Source organism: Chanodichthys erythropterus, chromosome 6 (assembly GCF_024489055.1).
Source record: "Chanodichthys erythropterus isolate Z2021 chromosome 6, ASM2448905v1, whole genome shotgun sequence".
In the NCBI taxonomy this organism is placed as follows: domain Eukaryota; kingdom Metazoa; phylum Chordata; class Actinopteri; order Cypriniformes; family Xenocyprididae; genus Chanodichthys; species Chanodichthys erythropterus.
Window position 1 is genome coordinate 34,122,289 of NC_090226.1, and position 15,891 is coordinate 34,138,179.

General features: G+C 41.4%; 18 non-coding genes across 18 annotated transcripts; all 18 read left to right on the forward strand.

The window, feature by feature from the left end:
* Nucleotides 1–1,118: 1,118 nt before the first annotated feature.
* On the forward strand, nucleotides 1,119–1,190 carry trnac-gca (transfer RNA cysteine (anticodon GCA)). Its single transcript has one exon. It is a non-coding gene; the product is annotated as a tRNA-Cys (tRNA).
* A 150-nt stretch (nucleotides 1,191–1,340) lies between these two features.
* Nucleotides 1,341–1,412, forward strand: trnac-gca (transfer RNA cysteine (anticodon GCA)). Its single transcript has one exon. It is a non-coding gene; the product is annotated as a tRNA-Cys (tRNA).
* Nucleotides 1,413–1,954: 542 nt separating this feature from the next.
* On the forward strand, nucleotides 1,955–2,026 carry trnac-gca (transfer RNA cysteine (anticodon GCA)). The gene has a single exon. It is a non-coding gene; the product is annotated as a tRNA-Cys (tRNA).
* Nucleotides 2,027–2,567: 541 nt separating this feature from the next.
* trnac-gca (transfer RNA cysteine (anticodon GCA)) lies at nucleotides 2,568–2,639 on the forward strand. Its single transcript has one exon. It is a non-coding gene; the product is annotated as a tRNA-Cys (tRNA).
* Nucleotides 2,640–3,991: 1,352 nt separating this feature from the next.
* Nucleotides 3,992–4,063, forward strand: trnac-gca (transfer RNA cysteine (anticodon GCA)). The gene has a single exon. It is a non-coding gene; the product is annotated as a tRNA-Cys (tRNA).
* Nucleotides 4,064–4,607: 544 nt separating this feature from the next.
* Nucleotides 4,608–4,679, forward strand: trnac-gca (transfer RNA cysteine (anticodon GCA)). The gene has a single exon. It is a non-coding gene; the product is annotated as a tRNA-Cys (tRNA).
* A 541-nt stretch (nucleotides 4,680–5,220) lies between these two features.
* Nucleotides 5,221–5,292, forward strand: trnac-gca (transfer RNA cysteine (anticodon GCA)). Its single transcript has one exon. It is a non-coding gene; the product is annotated as a tRNA-Cys (tRNA).
* Nucleotides 5,293–6,638: 1,346 nt separating this feature from the next.
* Nucleotides 6,639–6,710, forward strand: trnac-gca (transfer RNA cysteine (anticodon GCA)). The gene has a single exon. It is a non-coding gene; the product is annotated as a tRNA-Cys (tRNA).
* Nucleotides 6,711–7,474: 764 nt separating this feature from the next.
* trnac-gca (transfer RNA cysteine (anticodon GCA)) lies at nucleotides 7,475–7,546 on the forward strand. Its single transcript has one exon. It is a non-coding gene; the product is annotated as a tRNA-Cys (tRNA).
* A 1,345-nt stretch (nucleotides 7,547–8,891) lies between these two features.
* On the forward strand, nucleotides 8,892–8,963 carry trnac-gca (transfer RNA cysteine (anticodon GCA)). The gene has a single exon. It is a non-coding gene; the product is annotated as a tRNA-Cys (tRNA).
* A 542-nt stretch (nucleotides 8,964–9,505) lies between these two features.
* trnac-gca (transfer RNA cysteine (anticodon GCA)) lies at nucleotides 9,506–9,577 on the forward strand. Its single transcript has one exon. It is a non-coding gene; the product is annotated as a tRNA-Cys (tRNA).
* Nucleotides 9,578–10,118: 541 nt separating this feature from the next.
* trnac-gca (transfer RNA cysteine (anticodon GCA)) lies at nucleotides 10,119–10,190 on the forward strand. The gene has a single exon. It is a non-coding gene; the product is annotated as a tRNA-Cys (tRNA).
* Nucleotides 10,191–11,537: 1,347 nt separating this feature from the next.
* Nucleotides 11,538–11,609, forward strand: trnac-gca (transfer RNA cysteine (anticodon GCA)). Its single transcript has one exon. It is a non-coding gene; the product is annotated as a tRNA-Cys (tRNA).
* A 764-nt stretch (nucleotides 11,610–12,373) lies between these two features.
* Nucleotides 12,374–12,445, forward strand: trnac-gca (transfer RNA cysteine (anticodon GCA)). The gene has a single exon. It is a non-coding gene; the product is annotated as a tRNA-Cys (tRNA).
* A 1,350-nt stretch (nucleotides 12,446–13,795) lies between these two features.
* On the forward strand, nucleotides 13,796–13,867 carry trnac-gca (transfer RNA cysteine (anticodon GCA)). The gene has a single exon. It is a non-coding gene; the product is annotated as a tRNA-Cys (tRNA).
* Nucleotides 13,868–14,017: 150 nt separating this feature from the next.
* trnac-gca (transfer RNA cysteine (anticodon GCA)) lies at nucleotides 14,018–14,089 on the forward strand. The gene has a single exon. It is a non-coding gene; the product is annotated as a tRNA-Cys (tRNA).
* A 544-nt stretch (nucleotides 14,090–14,633) lies between these two features.
* On the forward strand, nucleotides 14,634–14,705 carry trnac-gca (transfer RNA cysteine (anticodon GCA)). Its single transcript has one exon. It is a non-coding gene; the product is annotated as a tRNA-Cys (tRNA).
* Nucleotides 14,706–15,246: 541 nt separating this feature from the next.
* trnac-gca (transfer RNA cysteine (anticodon GCA)) lies at nucleotides 15,247–15,318 on the forward strand. The gene has a single exon. It is a non-coding gene; the product is annotated as a tRNA-Cys (tRNA).
* The last annotated feature ends 573 nt before the right edge of the window (nucleotides 15,319–15,891 follow it).

Here is a 15,891-nt window from a genome sequence, read left to right on the forward strand (position 1 = left end):
CTTCTTTGTTGTTTTACATTGTACCTATCTATTCAAGGAAATTGCTTGGGTTTTATATTTTTTGAAGGAAAAAAGCACATTACTGTAAGGGGGTATAGCTCAGTGGTAGAGCATTTGACTGCAGATCAAGAGGTCCCCGGTTCAAATCCAGGTGCCCCCTTAGCTGTGACCAAATACTGAGTTGTTTTTAGGAACTAATTTGGTAGGTTACGTCATCCCAAACACTTCTTTGATGTGTTACGTTTTTAATTTTTTTTTAAGAAAAATGCTTCACTGTAAGGGGGTATAGCTCAGTGGTAGAGCATTTGACTGCAGATCAAGAGGTCTCCGGTTCAAATCCGGGTGCCCCCTTAGCTGTGACCAAATACTAAAGTGCTTTTAGGAACTACTTTGGAAGGTTACTTCAAGCCAATCACTTCTTTGTTTTGTTACATTGTACTTATCTATTCAAGGAAATTGCTTGGGTTTTTTTATTTTTTTACAGAAAAATGCTTCACTGTAAGGGGGTATAGCTCAGCGGTAGAGCATTTGACTGCAGTTCAAGAGGTCCCTGGTTCAAATCCGGGTGCCCCCTTAGCTGTGACCAAATACTCAGTTGTTTTTAGGAACTAATTTGGTAGGTTACGTCAACCCAAACACTTCTTTGTTCTGTTACATTGTACTTATCTATTCATGGAAATTGCTTGGGTTTTTTTATTTTTTTACAGAAAAAAGCTTCACTGTAAGGGGATATAGCTCAGTGGTAGAGCATTTGACTGCAGATCAAGAGGTCCCCGGTTTAAATCCGGGTGCCCCCTTAGCTATGACCAAATACTAAAGTGCTTTTAGGAACTGGTTAGGTTGGTAGGTTGTGTCTAGATGGAGGCATTTGGTCATTGGAGGCCCTCGACCAAAAGCACACGGTCCGGTGCACATTCGTGGTAAAAGCAGGTCAAGAGGTCCCTGTTTCAAATCCGGGTGCCCCCTTTACCCTGACCAAATACTAAAATGTTTTTAGGAATTATTTTGCTAGGTTACATCAAGCCAAACACTTCTTTGTTGTTTTACATTGTACCTATCTATTCAAGGAAATTGCTTGGGTTTTATATTTTTTGAAGAAAAAAAGCACATTACTGTAAGGGGGTATAGCTCAGTGGTAGAGCATTTGACTGCAGATCAAGAGGTCCCCGGTTCAAATCCGGGTGCCCCCTTAGCTGTGACCAAATACTGAGTTGTTTTTAGGAACTAATTTGGTAGGTTACGTCAACCCAAACACTTCTTTGTTTTGTTACATTGTACTTATGTATTCAAGGAATTTGCTTGGGTTTTTTATTTTTTCAAAGAGAAAAGCTTCACTGTAAGGGGGTATAGCTCAGTGGTAGAGCATTTGACTGCAGATCAAGAGGTCCCCGGTTCAAATCCGGGTGCCCCCTTAGCTATGATCAAGTACTAAAGTGCTTTTAGGAACTGGTTAGGTTGGTAGGTTGTGTCTAGATGGAGGCATTTGGTCATTGGAGGCCCTCGGCCAAAAGCACACGGTCCGGTGCACATTCGTGGTAAAAGCAGGTCAAGAGGTCCCTGTTTCAAATCCGGGTGCTCCCTTTACCCTGACCAAATACTAAAATGTTTTTAGGAATTAGTTTGCTAGGTTACATCAAGCCAAACACTTCTTTATTGTGTTACATTGTACTTATCTATTCAAGGAAATTGCTTGTGTTTTTTTTATTTTTTACAGAAAAATACTTCACTGTAAGGGGGTATAGCTCAGTGGTAGAGCATTTGACTGCAGATCAAGAGGTCCCCGGTTCAAATCCGGGTGCCCTCTTAGCTGTGACCAAATACTGAGTTGTTTTGAGGAACTAATTTGGTAGGTTACGTCAACCCAAACACTTCCTTGTTTTGTTACATTGTACTTATCTATTCAAGAAATTTGCTTGGGTTTTTTATTTTTTCAAAGAGAAAAGCTTCACTGTAAGGGGGTATAGCTCAGTGGTAGAGCATTTGACTGCAGATCAAGAGGTCCCCGGTTCAAATCCGGGTGCCCCCTTAGCTATGATCAAGTACTAAAGTGCTTTTAGGAACTGGTTAGGTTGGTAGGTTGTGTCTAGATGGAGGCATTTGGTCATTGGAGGCCCTCGACCAAAAGCACACGGTCCGGTGCACATTCGTGGTAAAAGCAGGTCAAGAGGTCCCTGTTTCAAATCCGGGTGCTCCCTTTACCCTGACCAAATACTAAAATGTTTTTAGGAATTAGTTTGCTAGGTTACATCAAGCCAAACACTTCTTTATTGTGTTACAATGTACTTATCTATTCAAGGTAATTGCTTGTGTTTTTTATTTCTTAAAGAAAGATGCATGACTGTAAGGGGGTATAGCTCAGTGGTAGAGCATTTGACTGCAGATCAAGAGGTCTCCGGTTCAAATCCGGGTGCCCCCTTAGCTGTGACCAAATACTGAGTTGTTTTTAGGAACTAATTTGGTAGGTTACGTCAACCCAAACACTTCTTTGATGTGTTACATTGTACTTATCTATTCAAGGAAATTGCTTGGGTTTTTTATTTTTTCAAACGAAAAATCCTTCCCTGTAAGGGGGTATAGCTCAGTGGTAGAGCATTTGACTGCAGATCAAGAGGTCCCCGGTTCAAATCCGGGTGCCCCCTTAGCTATGATCAAATACTAAAATGCTTTTAGGAACTGGTTAGGTTGGTAGGTTGTGTCTAGATGGAGGCATTTGGTCATTGGAGGCCCTCGACCAAAAGTACACGGTCTGGTGCACATTCGTGGTAAAAGCAGGTCAAGAGGTCCCTGGTTCAAATCCGGGTGCCCCCTTTACCCTGACCAAATACTAAAATGTTTTTAGGAATTATTTTGCTAGGTTACATCAAGCCAAACACTTCTTTGTTGTTTTACATTGTACCTATCTATTCAAGGAAATTGCTTGGGTTTTATATTTTTTGAAGGAAAAAAGCACATTACTGTAAGGGGGTATAGCTCAGTGGTAGAGCATTTGACTGCAGATCAAGAGGTCCCCGGTTCAAATCCAGGTGCCCCCTTAGCTGTGACCAAATACTGAGTTGTTTTTAGGAACTAATTTGGTAGGTTACGTCATCCCAAACACTTCTTTGATGTGTTACGTTTTTAATTTTTTTTTAAGAAAAATGCTTCACTGTAAGGGGGTATAGCTCAGTGGTAGAGCATTTGACTGCAGATCAAGAGGTCTCCGGTTCAAATCCGGGTGCCCCCTTAGCTGTGACCAAATACTAAAGTGCTTTTAGGAACTACTTTGGAAGGTTACTTCAAGCCAATCACTTCTTTGTTTTGTTACATTGTACTTATCTATTCAAGGAAATTGCTTGGGTTTTTTTATTTTTTTACAGAAAAATGCTTCACTGTAAGGGGGTATAGCTCAGCGGTAGAGCATTTGACTGCAGATCACGAGGTCCCCGGTTCAAATCCGGGTGCCCCCTTAGCTGTGACCAAATACTAAAGTGCTTTTAGGAACTGGTTAGATAGGTAGGTTGTGTCTAGATGGAGGCATTTGGTCATTGGAGGCCCTCAACCAAAAGCACACGGTCCGGTGCACATTCGTGGTAAAAGCAGGTCAAGAGGTCCCTGTTTCAAATCCGGGTGCTCCCTTTACCCTGACCAAATACTAAAATGTTTTTAGGAATTAGTTTGCTAGGTTACATCAAGCCAAACACTTCTTTATTGTGTTACATTGTACTTATCTATTCAAGGAAATTGCTTGTGTTTTTTTTTTATTTTTTACAGAAAAATACTTCACTGTAAGGGGGTATAGCTCAGTGGTAGAGCATTTGACTGCAGATCAAGAGGTCCCCGGTTCAAATCCGGGTGCCCTCTTAGCTGTGACCAAATACTGAGTTGTTTTTAGGAACTAATTTGGTAGGTTACGTCAACCCAAACACTTCTTTGTTTTGTTACATTGTACTTATCTATTCATGGAAATTGCTTGGGTTTTTTTATTTTTTCAAAGAGAAACGCTTCACTGTAAGGGGGTATAGCTCAGTGGTAGAGCATTTGACTGCAGATCAAGAGGTCCCCGGTTCAAATCCGGGTGCCCCCTTAGCTATGATCAAGTACTAAAGTGCTTTTAGGAACTGGTTAGGTTGGTAGGTTGTGTCTAGATGGAGGCATTTGGTCATTGGAGGCCCTCGACCAAAAGCACACGGTCCGGTGCACATTCGTGGTAAAAGCAGGTCAAGAGGTCCCTGTTTCAAATCCGGGTGCTCCCTTTACCCTGACCAAATACTAAAATGTTTTTAGGAATTAGTTTGCTAGGTTACATCAAGCCAAACACTTCTTTATTGTGTTACATTGTACTTATCTATTCAAGGAAATTGCTTGTGTTTTTTATTTTTTACAGAAAAAAAGCACATTACTGTAAGGGGGTATAGCTCAGTGGTAGAGCATTTGACTGCAGATCAAGAGGTCCCCGGTTCAAATCCGGGTGCCCTCCTTAGCTGTGACCAAATACTGAGTTGTTTTGAGGAACTAATTTGGTAGGTTACGTCAACCCAAACACTTCCTTGTTTTGTTACATTGTACTTATCTATTCAAGAAATTTGCTTGGGTTTTTTATTTTTTCAAAGAGAAAAGCTTCACTGTAAGGGGGTATAGCTCAGTGGTAGAGCATTTGACTGCAGATCAAGAGGTCCCCGGTTCAAATCCGGGTGCCCCCTTAGCTATGATCAAGTACTAAAGTGCTTTTAGGAACTGGTTAGGTTGGTAGGTTGTGTCTAGATGGAGGCATTTGGTCATTGGAGGCCCTCGACCAAAAGCACACGGTCCGGTGCACATTCGTGGTAAAAGCAGGTCAAGAGGTCCCTGTTTCAAATCCGGGTGCTCCCTTTACCCTGACCAAATACTAAAATGTTTTTAGGAATTAGTTTGCTAGGTTACATCAAGCCAAACACTTCTTTATTGTGTTACAATGTACTTATCTATTCAAGGTAATTGCTTGTGTTTTTTATTTCTTAAAGAAAGATGCATGACTGTAAGGGGGTATAGCTCAGTGGTAGAGCATTTGACTGCAGATCAAGAGGTCTCTGGTTCAAATCCGGGTGCCCCCTTAGCTGTGACCAAATACTGAGTTGTTTTTAGGAACTAATTTGGTAGGTTACGTCAACCCAAACACTTCTTTGATGTGTTACATTGTACTTATCTATTCAAGGAAATTGCTTGGGTTTTTTATTTTTTCAAACGAAAAATCCTTCCCTGTAAGGGGGTATAGCTCAGTGGTAGAGCATTTGACTGCAGATCAAGAGGTCCCCGGTTCAAATCCGGGTGCCCCCTTAGCTATGATCAAATACTAAAATGCTTTTAGGAACTGGTTAGGTTGGTAGGTTGTGTCTAGATGGAGGCATTTGGTCATTGGAGGCCCTCGACCAAAAGTACACGGTCTGGTGCACATTCGTGGTAAAAGCAGGTCAAGAGGTCCCTGGTTCAAATCCGGGTGCCCCCTTTACCCTGACCAAATACTAAAATGTTTTTAGGAATTATTTTGCTAGGTTACATCAAGCCAAACACTTCTTTGTTGTTTTACATTGTACCTATCTATTCAAGGAAATTGCTTGGGTTTTATATTTTTTGAAGGAAAAAAGCACATTACTGTAAGGGGGTATAGCTCAGTGGTAGAGCATTTGACTGCAGATCAAGAGGTCCCCGGTTCAAATCCAGGTGCCCCCTTAGCTGTGACCAAATACTGAGTTGTTTTTAGGAACTAATTTGGTAGGTTACGTCATCCCAAACACTTCTTTGATGTGTTACGTTTTTAATTTTTTTTTAAGAAAAATGCTTCACTGTAAGGGGGTATAGCTCAGTGGTAGAGCATTTGACTGCAGATCAAGAGGTCTCCGGTTCAAATCCGGGTGCCCCCTTAGCTGTGACCAAATACTAAAGTGCTTTTAGGAACTACTTTGGAAGGTTACTTCAAGCCAATCACTTCTTTGTTTTGTTACATTGTACTTATCTATTCAAGGAAATTGCTTGGGTTTTTTTATTTTTTTACAGAAAAATGCTTCACTGTAAGGGGGTATAGCTCAGCGGTAGAGCATTTGACTGCAGATCACGAGGTCCCCGGTTCAAATCCGGGTGCCCCCTTAGCTGTGACCAAATACTAAAGTGCTTTTAGGAACTGGTTAGGTTGGTAGGTTGTGTCTAGATGGAGGCATTTGGTCATTGGAGGCCCTCAACCAAAAGCACACGGTCCGGTGCACATTCGTGGTAAAAGCAGGTCAAGAGGTCCCTGTTTCAAATCCGGGTGCTCCCTTTACCCTGACCAAATACTAAAATGTTTTTAGGAATTAGTTTGCTAGGTTACATCAAGCCAAACACTTCTTTATTGTGTTACATTGTACTTATCTATTCAAGGAAATTGCTTGTGTTTTTATTTTTTACAGAAAAATACTTCACTGTAAGGGGGTATAGCTCAGTGGTAGAGCATTTGACTGCAGATCAAGAGGTCCCCGGTTCAAATCCGGGTGCCCTCTTAGCTGTGACCAAATACTGAGTTGTTTTGAGGAACTAATTTGGTAGGTTACGTCAACCCAAACACTTCCTTGTTTTGTTACATTGTACTTATCTATTCAAGAAATTTGCTTGGGTTTTTTATTTTTTCAAAGAGAAAAGCTTCACTGTAAGGGGGTATAGCTCAGTGGTAGAGCATTTGACTGCAGATCAAGAGGTCCCCGGTTCAAATCCGGGTGCCCCCTTAGCTATGATCAAGTACTAAAGTGCTTTTAGGAACTGGTTAGGTTGGTAGGTTGTGTCTAGATGGAGGCATTTGGTCATTGGAGGCCCTCGACCAAAAGCACACGGTCCGGTGCACATTCGTGGTAAAAGCAGGTCAAGAGGTCCCTGTTTCAAATCCGGGTGCTCCCTTTACCCTGACCAAATACTAAAATGTTTTTAGGAATTAGTTTGCTAGGTTACATCAAGCCAAACACTTCTTTATTGTGTTACAATGTACTTATCTATTCAAGGTAATTGCTTGTGTTTTTTATTTCTTAAAGAAAGATGCATGACTGTAAGGGGGTATAGCTCAGTGGTAGAGCATTTGACTGCAGATCAAGAGGTCTCCGGTTCAAATCCGGGTGCCCCCTTAGCTGTGACCAAATACTGAGTTGTTTTTAGGAACTAATTTGGTAGGTTACGTCAACCCAAACACTTCTTTGATGTGTTACATTGTACTTATCTATTCAAGGAAATTGCTTGGGTTTTTTATTTTTTCAAACGAAAAATCCTTCCCTGTAAGGGGGTATAGCTCAGTGGTAGAGCATTTGACTGCAGATCAAGAGGTCCCCGGTTCAAATCCAGGTGCCCCCTTAGCTGTGACCAAATACTGAGTTGTTTTTAGGAACTAATTTGGTAGGTTACGTCAACCCAAACACTTCTTTGATGTGTTACATTGTACTTATCTATTCAAGGAAATTGCTTGGGTTTTTTATTTTTTCAAACGAAAAATCCTTCCCTGTAAGGGGGTATAGCTCAGTGGTAGAGCATTTGACTGCAGATCAAGAGGTCCCCGGTTCAAATCCGGGTGCCCCCTTAGCTATGATCAAATACTAAAATGCTTTTAGGAACTGGTTAGGTTGGTAGGTTGTGTCTAGATGGAGGCATTTGGTCATTGGAGGCCCTCGACCAAAAGTACACGGTCTGGTGCACATTCGTGGTAAAAGCAGGTCAAGAGGTCCCTGGTTCAAATCCGGGTGCCCCCTTTACCCTGACCAAATACTAAAATGTTTTTAGGAATTATTTTGCTAGGTTACATCAAGCCAAACACTTCTTTGTTGTTTTACATTGTACCTATCTATTCAAGGAAATTGCTTGGGTTTTATATTTTTTGAAGGAAAAAAGCACATTACTGTAAGGGGGTATAGCTCAGTGGTAGAGCATTTGACTGCAGATCAAGAGGTCCCCGATTCAAATCCAGGTGCCCCCTTAGCTGTGACCAAATACTGAGTTGTTTTTAGGAACTAATTTGGTAGGTTACGTCATCCCAAACACTTCTTTGATGTGTTACGTTTTTAATTTTTTTTTAAGAAAAATGCTTCACTGTAAGGGGGTATAGCTCAGTGGTAGAGCATTTGACTGCAGATCAAGAGGTCTCCGGTTCAAATCCGGGTGCCCCCTTAGCTGTGACCAAATACTAAAGTGCTTTTAGGAACTACTTTGGAAGGTTACTTCAAGCCAATCACTTCTTTGTTTTGTTACATTGTACTTATCTATTCAAGGAAATTGCTTGGGTTTTTTATTTTTTTACAGAAAAATGCTTCACTGTAAGGGGGTATAGCTCAGCGGTAGAGCATTTGACTGCAGATCAAGAGGTCCCCGGTTCAAATCCGGGTGCCCCCTTAGCTGTGACCAAATACTAAAGTGCTTTTAGGAACTGGTTAGATAGGTAGGTTGTGTCTAGATGGAGGCATTTGGTCATTGGAGGCCCTCAACCAAAAGCACACGGTCCGGTGCACATTCGTGGTAAAAGCAGGTCAAGAGGTCCCTGTTTCAAATCCGGGTGCTCCCTTTACCCTGACCAAATACTAAAATGTTTTTAGGAATTAGTTTGCTAGGTTACATCAAGCCAAACACTTCTTTATTGTGTTACATTGTACTTATCTATTCAAGGAAATTGCTTGTATTTTTATTTTTTACAGAAAAATACTTCACTGTAAGGGGGTATAGCTCAGTGGTAGAGCATTTGACTGCAGATCAAGAGGTCCCCGGTTCAAATCCGGGTGCCCTCTTAGCTGTGACCAAATACTGAGTTGTTTTGAGGAACTAATTTGGTAGGTTACGTCAACCCAAACACTTCCTTGTTTTGTTACATTGTACTTATCTATTCAAGAAATTTGCTTGGGTTTTTTATTTTTTCAAAGAGAAAAGCTTCACTGTAAGGGGGTATAGCTCAGTGGTAGAGCATTTGACTGCAGATCAAGAGGTCCCCGGTTCAAATCCGGGTGCCCCCTTAGCTATGATCAAGTACTAAAGTGCTTTTAGGAACTGGTTAGGTTGGTAGGTTGTGTCTAGATGGAGGCATTTGGTCATTGGAGGCCCTCGGCCAAAAGCACACGGTCCGGTGCACATTCGTGGTAAAAGCAGGTCAAGAGGTCCCTGTTTCAAATCCGGGTGCTCCCTTTACCCTGACCAAATACTAAAATGTTTTTAGGAATTAGTTTGCTAGGTTACATCAAGCCAAACACTTCTTTATTGTGTTACATTGTACTTATCTATTCAAGGAAATTGCTTGTGTTTTTTTTATTTTTTACAGAAAAATACTTCACTGTAAGGGGGTATAGCTCAGTGGTAGAGCATTTGACTGCAGATCAAGAGGTCCCCGGTTCAAATCCGGGTGCCCTCTTAGCTGTGACCAAATACTGAGTTGTTTTGAGGAACTAATTTGGTAGGTTACGTCAACCCAAACACTTCCTTGTTTTGTTACATTGTACTTATCTATTCAAGAAATTTGCTTGGGTTTTTTATTTTTTCAAAGAGAAAAGCTTCACTGTAAGGGGGTATAGCTCAGTGGTAGAGCATTTGACTGCAGATCAAGAGGTCCCCGGTTCAAATCCGGGTGCCCCCTTAGCTATGATCATGTACTAAAGTGCTTTTAGGAACTGGTTAGGTTGGTAGGTTGTGTCTAGATGGAGGCATTTGGTCATTGGAGGCCCTCGACCAAAAGCACACGGTCCGGTGCACATTCGTGGTAAAAGCAGGTCAAGAGGTCCCTGTTTCAAATCCGGGTGCTCCCTTTACCCTGACCAAATACTAAAATGTTTTTAGGAATTAGTTTGCTAGGTTACATCAAGCCAAACACTTCTTTATTGTGTTACAATGTACTTATCTATTCAAGGTAATTGCTTGTGTTTTTTATTTCTTAAAGAAAGATGCATGACTGTAAGGGGGTATAGCTCAGTGGTAGAGCATTTGACTGCAGATCAAGAGGTCTCTGGTTCAAATCCGGGTGCCCCCTTAGCTGTGACCAAATACTGAGTTGTTTTTAGGAACTAATTTGGTAGGTTACGTCAACCCAAACACTTCTTTGATGTGTTACATTGTACTTATCTATTCAAGGAAATTGCTTGGGTTTTTTATTTTTTCAAACGAAAAATCCTTCCCTGTAAGGGGGTATAGCTCAGTGGTAGAGCATTTGACTGCAGATCAAGAGGTCCCCGGTTCAAATCCGGGTGCCCCCTTAGCTATGATCAAATACTAAAATGCTTTTAGGAACTGGTTAGGTTGGTAGGTTGTGTCTAGATGGAGGCATTTGGTCATTGGAGGCCCTCGACCAAAAGTACACGGTCTGGTGCACATTCGTGGTAAAAGCAGGTCAAGAGGTCCCTGGTTCAAATCCGGGTGCCCCCTTTACCCTGACCAAATACTAAAATGTTTTTAGGAATTATTTTGCTAGGTTACATCAAGCCAAACACTTCTTTGTTGTTTTACATTGTACCTATCTATTCAAGGAAATTGCTTGGGTTTTATATTTTTTGAAGGAAAAAAGCACATTACTGTAAGGGGGTATAGCTCAGTGGTAGAGCATTTGACTGCAGATCAAGAGGTCCCCGATTCAAATCCAGGTGCCCCCTTAGCTGTGACCAAATACTGAGTTGTTTTTAGGAACTAATTTGGTAGGTTACGTCATCCCAAACACTTCTTTGATGTGTTACGTTTTTAATTTTTTTTTAAGAAAAATGCTTCACTGTAAGGGGGTATAGCTCAGTGGTAGAGCATTTGACTGCAGATCAAGAGGTCTCCGGTTCAAATCCGGGTGCCCCCTTAGCTGTGACCAAATACTAAAGTGCTTTTAGGAACTACTTTGGAAGGTTACTTCAAGCCAATCACTTCTTTGTTTTGTTACATTGTACTTATCTATTCAAGGAAATTGCTTGGGTTTTTTTATTTTTTTACAGAAAAATGCTTCACTGTAAGGGGGTATAGCTCAGCGGTAGAGCATTTGACTGCAGATCAAGAGGTCCCCGGTTTAAATCCGGGTGCCCCCTTAGCTATGACCAAATACTAAAGTGCTTTTAGGAACTGGTTAGGTTGGTAGGTTGTGTCTAGATGGAGGCATTTGGTCATTGGAGGCCCTCGACCAAAAGCACACGGTCCGGTGCACATTCGTGGTAAAAGCAGGTCAAGAGGTCCCTGTTTCAAATCCGGGTGCTCCCTTTACCCTGACCAAATACTAAAATGTTTTTAGGAATTAGTTTGCTAGGTTACATCAAGCCAAACACTTCTTTATTGTGTTACATTGTACTTATCTATTCAAGGAAATTGCTTGTGTTTTTTATTTTTTACAGAAAAATTCTTCACTGTAAGGGGGTATAGCTCAGTGGTAGAGCATTTGACTGCAGATCAAGAGGTCCCCGGTTCAAATCCGGGTGCCCTCTTAGCTGTGACCAAATACTGAGTTGTTTTGAGGAACTAATTTGGTAGGTTACGTCAACCCAAACACTTCCTTGTTTTGTTACATTGTACTTATCTATTCAAGAAATTTGCTTGGGTTTTTTATTTTTTCAAAGAGAAAAGCTTCACTGTAAGGGGGTATAGCTCAGTGGTAGAGCATTTGACTGCAGATCAAGAGGTCCCCGGTTCAAATCCGGGTGCCCCCTTAGCTATGATCAAGTACTAAAGTGCTTTTAGGAACTGGTTAGGTTGGTAGGTTGTGTCTAGATGGAGGCATTTGGTCATTGGAGGCCCTCGACCAAAAGCACACGGTCCGGTGCACATTCGTGGTAAAAGCAGGTCAAGAGGTCCCTGTTTCAAATCCGGGTGCTCCCTTTACCCTGACCAAATACTAAAATGTTTTTAGGAATTAGTTTGCTAGGTTACATCAAGCCAAACACTTCTTTATTGTGTTACAATGTACTTATCTATTCAAGGTAATTGCTTGTGTTTTTTATTTCTTAAAGAAAGATGCATGACTGTAAGGGGGTATAGCTCAGTGGTAGAGCATTTGACTGCAGATCAAGAGGTCTCCGGTTCAAATCCGGGTGCCCCCTTAGCTGTGACCAAATACTGAGTTGTTTTTAGGAACTAATTTGGTAGGTTACGTCAACCCAAACACTTCTTTGATGTGTTACATTGTACTTATCTATTCAAGGAAATTGCTTGGGTTTTTTATTTTTTCAAACGAAAAATCCTTCCCTGTAAGGGGGTATAGCTCAGTGGTAGAGCATTTGACTGCAGATCAAGAGGTCCCCGGTTCAAATCCAGGTGCCCCCTTAGCTGTGACCAAATACTGAGTTGTTTTTAGGAACTAATTTGGTAGGTTACGTCAACCCAAACACTTCTTTGATGTGTTACATTGTACTTATCTATTCAAGGAAATTGCTTGGGTTTTTTATTTTTTCAAACGAAAAATCCTTCCCTGTAAGGGGGTATAGCTCAGTGGTAGAGCATTTGACTGCAGATCAAGAGGTCCCCGGTTCAAATCCGGGTGCCCCCTTAGCTATGATCAAATACTAAAATGCTTTTAGGAACTGGTTAGGTTGGTAGGTTGTGTCTAGATGGAGGCATTTGGTCATTGGAGGCCCTCGACCAAAAGTACACGGTCTGGTGCACATTCGTGGTAAAAGCAGGTCAAGAGGTCCCTGGTTCAAATCCGGGTGCCCCCTTTACCCTGACCAAATACTAAAATGTTTTTAGGAATTATTTTGCTAGGTTACATCAAGCCAAACACTTCTTTGTTGTTTTACATTGTACCTATCTATTCAAGGAAATTGCTTGGGTTTTATATTTTTTGAAGGAAAAAAGCACATTACTGTAAGGGGGTATAGCTCAGTGGTAGAGCATTTGACTGCAGATCAAGAGGTCCCCGGTTCAAATCCAGGTGCCCCCTTAGCTGTGACCAAATACTGAGTTGTTTTTAGGAACTAATTTGGTAGGTTACGTCATCCCAAACACTTCTTTGATGTGTTACGTTTTTAATTTTTTTTTAAGAAAAATGCTTCACTGTAAGGGGGTATAGCTCAGTGGTAGAGCATTTGACTGCAGATCAAGAGGTCTCCGGTTCAAATCCGGGTGCCCCCTTAGCTGTGACCAAATACTAAAGTGCTTTTAGGAACTACTTTGGAAGGTTACTTCAAGCCAATCACTTCTTTGTTTTGTTACATTGTACTTATCTATTCAAGGAAATTGCTTGGGTTTTTTTATTTTTTTACAGAAAAATGCTTCACTGTAAGGGGGTATAGCTCAGCGGTAGAGCATTTGACTGCAGTTCAAGAGGTCCCTGGTTCAAATCCGGGTGCCCCCTTAGCTGTGACCAAATACTCAGTTGTTTTTAGGAACTAATTTGGTAGGTTACGTCAACCCAAACACTTCTTTGTTCTGTTACATTGTACTTATCTATTCATGGAAATTGCTTGGGTTTTTTATTTTTTTACAGAAAAAAGCTTCACTGTAAGGGGATATAGCTCAGTGGTAGAGCATTTGACTGCAGATCAAGAGGTCCCCGGTTTAAATCCGGGTGCCCCCTTAGCTATGACCAAATACTAAAGTGCTTTTAGGAACTGGTTAGGTTGGTAGGTTGTGTCTAGATGGAGGCATTTGGTCATTGGAGGCCCTCGACCAAAAGCACACGGTCCGGTGCACATTCGTGGTAAAAGCAGGTCAAGAGGTCCCTGTTTCAAATCCGGGTGCCCCCTTTACCCTGACCAAATACTAAAATGTTTTTAGGAATTATTTTGCTAGGTTACATCAAGCCAAACACTTCTTTGTTGTTTTACATTGTACCTATCTATTCAAGGAAATTGCTTGGGTTTTATATTTTTTGAAGAAAAAAAGCACATTACTGTAAGGGGGTATAGCTCAGTGGTAGAGCATTTGACTGCAGATCAAGAGGTCCCCGGTTCAAATCCGGGTGCCCCCTTAGCTGTGACCAAATACTGAGTTGTTTTTAGGAACTAATTTGGTAGGTTACGTCAACCCAAACACTTCTTTGTTTTGTTACATTGTACTTATGTATTCAAGGAATTTGCTTGGGTTTTTTATTTTTTCAAAGAGAAAAGCTTCACTGTAAGGGGGTATAGCTCAGTGGTAGAGCATTTGACTGCAGATCAAGAGGTCCCCGGTTCAAATCCGGGTGCCCCCTTAGCTATGATCAAGTACTAAAGTGCTTTTAGGAACTGGTTAGGTTGGTAGGTTGTGTCTAGATGGAGGCATTTGGTCATTGGAGGCCCTCGGCCAAAAGCACACGGTCCGGTGCACATTCGTGGTAAAAGCAGGTCAAGAGGTCCCTGTTTCAAATCCGGGTGCTCCCTTTACCCTGACCAAATACTAAAATGTTTTTAGGAATTAGTTTGCTAGGTTACATCAAGCCAAACACTTCTTTATTGTGTTACATTGTACTTATCTATTCAAGGAAATTGCTTGTGTTTTTTTTTTATTTTTTACAGAAAAATACTTCACTGTAAGGGGGTATAGCTCAGTGGTAGAGCATTTGACTGCAGATCAAGAGGTCCCCGGTTCAAATCCGGGTGCCCTCTTAGCTGTGACCAAATACTGAGTTGTTTTGAGGAACTAATTTGGTAGGTTACGTCAACCCAAACACTTCCTTGTTTTGTTACATTGTACTTATCTATTCAAGAAATTTGCTTGGGTTTTTTATTTTTTCAAAGAGAAAAGCTTCACTGTAAGGGGGTATAGCTCAGTGGTAGAGCATTTGACTGCAGATCAAGAGGTCCCCGGTTCAAATCCGGGTGCCCCCTTAGCTATGATCAAGTACTAAAGTGCTTTTAGGAACTGGTTAGGTTGGTAGGTTGTGTCTAGATGGAGGCATTTGGTCATTGGAGGCCCTCGACCAAAAGCACACGGTCCGGTGCACATTCGTGGTAAAAGCAGGTCAAGAGGTCCCTGTTTCAAATCCGGGTGCTCCCTTTACCCTGACCAAATACTAAAATGTTTTTAGGAATTAGTTTGCTAGGTTACATCAAGCCAAACACTTCTTTATTGTGTTACAATGTACTTATCTATTCAAGGTAATTGCTTGTGTTTTTTATTTCTTAAAGAAAGATGCATGACTGTAAGGGGGTATAGCTCAGTGGTAGAGCATTTGACTGCAGATCAAGAGGTCTCCGGTTCAAATCCGGGTGCCCCCTTAGCTGTGACCAAATACTGAGTTGTTTTTAGGAACTAATTTGGTAGGTTACGTCAACCCAAACACTTCTTTGATGTGTTACATTGTACTTATCTATTCAAGGAAATTGCTTGGGTTTTTTATTTTTTCAAACGAAAAATCCTTCCCTGTAAGGGGGTATAGCTCAGTGGTAGAGCATTTGACTGCAGATCAAGAGGTCCCCGGTTCAAATCCGGGTGCCCCCTTAGCTATGATCAAATACTAAAATGCTTTTAGGAACTGGTTAGGTTGGTAGGTTGTGTCTAGATGGAGGCATTTGGTCATTGGAGGCCCTCGACCAAAAGTACACGGTCTGGTGCACATTCGTGGTAAAAGCAGGTCAAGAGGTCCCTGGTTCAAATCCGGGTGCCCCCTTTACCCTGACCAAATACTAAAATGTTTTTAGGAATTATTTTGCTAGGTTACATCAAGCCAAACACTTCTTTGTTGTTTTACATTGTACCTATCTATTCAAGGAAATTGCTTGGGTTTTATATTTTTTGAAGGAAAAAAGCACATTACTGTAAGGGGGTATAGCTCAGTGGTAGAGCATTTGACTGCAGATCAAGAGGTCCCCGGTTCAAATCCAGGTGCCCCCTTAGCTGTGACCAAATACTGAGTTGTTTTTAGGAACTAATTTGGTAGGTTACGTCATCCCAAACACTTCTTTGATGTGTTACGTTTTTAATTTTTTTTTTAAGAAAAATGCTTCACTGTAAGGGGGTATAGCTCAGTGGTAGAGCATTTGACTGCAGATCAAGAGGTCTCCGGTTCAAATC